The sequence below is a fragment of the Galeopterus variegatus genome, unplaced genomic scaffold, assembly GCF_000696425.1.
Source record: "Galeopterus variegatus unplaced genomic scaffold, G_variegatus-3.0.2 Scaffold5177, whole genome shotgun sequence".
NCBI lineage: Eukaryota > Metazoa > Chordata > Mammalia > Dermoptera > Cynocephalidae > Galeopterus > Galeopterus variegatus.
In genome coordinates, this window is record NW_007731288.1 from 104,387 (window position 1) to 108,938 (window position 4,552).

General features: G+C 44.1%; 1 pseudogene; it reads right to left on the reverse strand.

Annotated features, from left to right (window-relative positions):
* Window positions 1-237: 237 nt before the first annotated feature.
* Window positions 238-1,041, reverse strand: LOC103604492 (annotated as a pseudogene).
* Between the last annotated feature and the right edge of the window lie 3,511 nt (window positions 1,042-4,552).

The window sequence follows — 4,552 nt, forward strand, 5'->3', positions numbered from 1 at the left end:
TATTTCCTTCTGTCCCCTGCTTTCTGTCTCTCGATGTTAGGTTTTCAAGATCTATCCCCATTTACATATGTAGACTTAGTTCATTTTGATGTGTATGTATTATTACATTGTATTTGTGTCACAGTTATTTTTTATCCCAGAGTCTTTATGTGGCATGAAATCTTTCTTTTTTATTTTTGGCTGGAGTCTCAGTTTTTAATCACCGCAAGGTCTCATGCACACGCTCACACTCGGGCTTCAGCTCTTGGTGAAAGTGGCAACGTCCACCCTGCATGTGCTCCTCAAACTTGGCGAGCTCCTCTTGCAGCAAGTCGATCCCCACCTTGCTGTCCCCCACCACACACTGGATCTGCAGCTTTCGGATGCTGGAGCCCATGGGCACCAGCTTGGAGGCTCCCCGGACCAGCCTGTCCAGCTGGATGGAGTGCACGCAGGTCTCCAGCCGGGCCATATCTGTCTCATCCTCCCAAAGTTTGACGTCCAGGAGGATGGAGGACTTGGCCACCAGTGCAGGATTCCTGGTCTTCTCTGTGTCCTGCCACAGCCTCTCCTCCCGCAGCCACCTCGTTGTCCTCTTCCTCCTTGTCACTGCCAAACTGGTTGATGTCATTGTTGCCTCGTCCTCTGCTGGCGTGGCTGCCTTATTGGCTGGGGATTCCATTTGGCACATGGGAGACACGTACTGGGTCTCGGTGCTGGGGCTGTGGTGGGTGAGCTCTTCTCCAGCAGGCTCAGCTGGGCCTCCAGCTTGGAGGTGGTCTGCTGCAGGTCCTGCTCCACGCCTCGCAGATTCTGGTTCTCCACTTCTCGGCTGGTGATCCGGATGACAAGCTTGCTGTGGTCTCTGTCAGGCCCACTGGAGGCCCCAGGCCTTGAGCTTCCAGCAGGGACTTCTGGATGGTCTCTCTGGCTCTCGCAGTGTCACAGAGGATCACAATGGTGCCATTCTCCTGGCCTGGTCAGCTGCTCATTGAGTTTCCTTTCTGCATTGTCATATTTGAACTTGTCGAGCCAGATCTTCTCATGTACTAGGAAGTTCATTAGCCATTTGTCTGACACCAGCCAAGGGTGCTGGGACTGAGAAAGAGAGAATAGCACTGTGGGAAAGGGCCTGGCTCCAAATCTTGTACCCTGAAAGCCTCAGTGAACACTGGGAGGGAGGAAGGAAGGGAGGGATGTTTTAGCTCATTTTATCCTCTCTGTGACCAAGGTCCACATTTCTTCTCTTGGAGTCTTGTGCTTCCACCACTCTCCACTACTTTGTCCAAGCACAGATGCTTTTAAATCTAACACCTAAAAGGTTTTTAGGGAGCTCCTCATATTCTTCCTTAATTGGAAACTAGGAGGGCTAGTAGTCTCTGAATTTCTGGGGGTCCAGGGCTCCTGGTGTGGCAGAGGCCAAGTGCTTGATCTGGGTTCAAAGCAGGCTGGAATCATGAAGTGCTTGGGTGCAGGTGGTTTATTTGGCTGTTGATCCCAGGAGCAAGAAAAGTGAAGCAGGAAACAGTGTGTGTTAACGAGCAAATTCTCTCCATGGGCAACAGGGTTCTATCCCTCTGGGGACCCTCAGAGGTCTCACCTTCAGAATTATTCCACCGAGGGAAGGGGTACTTGGGTATTTCCCATTGACTCCCATATCTCCTTTGTCCAGGGTGGTGCCTGGGGGGTGTTAAATCCCCTACTATCTGGGCTGTTCTGCACTGTAAACTGCTGGAGCAAAGTCCCATGGAGCTGGAGATGATCTCCAGGCAGTGAAGACAGAGGCACAGGGGCTCGCACCTGCACGTGTGGAACTAAGTATTCTTACCACGGCTGCAGTAAGGTGAGCTCAGAGGGGAGGCAAGGGATATCTTCAGTGTCCACTGGACCCACTCTCAGCTGAGGAAAAGGGTAGGCGGTTTCTTTTTCTTTCTTACAATTGTGGTAAGAACACTTAACATGAGATCTACCCTCTTAACAAAATTTTAAGTGCACAACACAGTATTGTTAATTACAGGCACAATGTTGTATCACCGATCTCTAAAACTTATTCATCTAATATAACTAGAACTTTATACCCATTGAACAGATCCCCACTTCTTCCTCCCCCCAGCCCTTGGCAACCACCATTCTACTCTCTGCTTCTCGATTCCACATATAAGTGAGGTCATACAGTATCTGTCCTTCTGTGACTGACTTATTTCAATTAGCATGTACTTCAGGTTCATCCATGCTGTTGCATTACTGCAGGATTCCCCCCAACCCCTTTTTAAAAAAGGCTGAACAATATTACACACCGCATTTTCTTTATTCATTTACCCATCAACACACACTTTGATTATTTCTATATCTTAGCTATTTTGAATAGCTGCAATGAACATGGAAATACAGATATCTCATTGAGATCCTGATTTCTTCTTTTTTAAAATTTTTTTCAATTGATTATTTCCTTATTGGCACATTGATTGTACATATTTATGAGGTACGATGTGATGTTTCCATATACACATACATTGCATAATGATCAAATCGTGGTACTTAACATATCCATCACCTTAAACCTTTATAGTTTCTTTGTTGTGAGAACATTCAAACTCCTCTCTTCTAGCTATTGAAATATACAATGCATTACTGTTAGCTGAAGTCATTCTACTATGCAATAGAGTACCAGAACTTATTTCTCCTGTCTAACTATAAAACTGTACCTGTTGTCCAACCTCTCCCCATCTTTCTCTCCCACCTCCCTGTTCTCCCCAGTCTCTTGTAACCACTATTCTACTCTCATCTTCTATGAGATCAATTTTTTAAGATTCCACATACGAGTGAGATCATGCAATATTTGTCTTTCTGTGTCTGGCTTATTTCACTTACCATAATGTCCTCCAGGCTCATCCACGTTGTTACGAATGACAGGATATCATCCTTTTTATGGCTGAATAGTATTCTATTGTGTATATATACCACATTTCCCCCTATTCATCTGTTGATGGATATTTAGGTTGATTCTATATCTTACTATATTGTGAGTAGTACCGCAATAAACATGGGAGTGCAGATGTCTATTTGACACACTGGTTTCATTTCCTTTGGGTATATACCCAGTACAGGGATTGCTGGATCATATGGTAGATCTATTTTTAATTTTTTCAGGAAAAACTTCATACTGTTTTCCATGATGGATGAACTAATTTACATTTCCACAAACCGTGGATAAGAGTTCCCCTTTCTCCACATCCTCACCCTCACTTGTTATTTTTTTTTGTCTTTTTGATAGTAGCCACTCTAACTGGGAGCAGGTGATGAGATCCTGATTTCAATGCTTGTGGATGTATACCCACAAGTAGGATCTCTGGATTATATGGCAATTCTATTTTTAATTTTTTGAAGGTTTCAATATCTTCACATCCTCATCAACACTTGTGATCCTTTTTTTAATAATAGCCATCCTAACTATGGTGAAGTGATATCTCATTGTGGTTTTGATTTGCATTTCCCCAATGATTAGTGATGTTGTACATTTTTTTTTTATATACCCATTGGCCTTTTATATGTTTTTTTTTTTTTGGAGAAATGTCTATTCAAGTCCTTTACCCATTTTTAACCAAGTTTGTTTTATTTTTGGCTAGAGTTGTAGGAGTCCCTCATATATCTTGGAAATTAACCCTTCATCAGATATGTGGTTTGCAAGGGGAGGGTGGTTTCTCCTTTCTCTACTCCCATACTCAATTAGGTTAACTTTTGGCACTTTGCCACTTCAAGACTTTCTAATTGAACATTATATTAGTTTCTTAGGTCTTTGATGGAGTTTGGATGTGTTGTCCCCTCCAAAACTCATGTGGAAATTTGATCCCCAATGTGGCAGTGTTGGAAACCGATTGAGTCATGGGGGCGGATCCCTCATGAATGGATTAATGCTCTCCCTGGGGGAGGGGGGGATTAATGAGTGAGTTCTCACTCTATTAGTTCCCGTGAGAGCTGATTGTTTAAAGGACCCTGGCACCTCCTCTCTCTTTTCTTGCTTCCTCTCACCATGTGATCTGCTTGTACCCACCTGGCTGTGGCTGCCTGCCACTTTCCCCCATGAGTAGAAGCAGCCTGAGGCCCGTGCCAGATGCAGCTGTCCCAGAATCATAAGCCAAATAAACCTCTTTTCCTTATAAATGACCCAGTCTCAGGCATTTCTGTTATAGCAACACAAAATGGGCTAAAATGGTCTTCATTAGTAAAATGTCACAAACTAGGTGGATTAAAATGGCAGGAACTTATTCTCTCCTAGTTCTAGAAGCCAGAATCTAAAATCAAGGTGTTGGCAGGGTTGTTTCTTCTGGAGGCTCTGAGGGAGAATCTGTTCAAAGCCTCTTTCCTAGCTCCTGGTGGCTGTTGGCAATTCTGGTTTTCCTTGCAGATCACTCCTGTCTCTCCCTCTGCCTTCACATGACCTTCCTCTCTGTGTTTCTCTTCTTCTGTGTTTTCCCACCTTGTTATAATGACACTTGTCATTAGATTTAAGGCCCACCTGGTTAATCTAGGGTGATTTCATTTCAAGATCCTTAACATAATTACATTTGCAAAT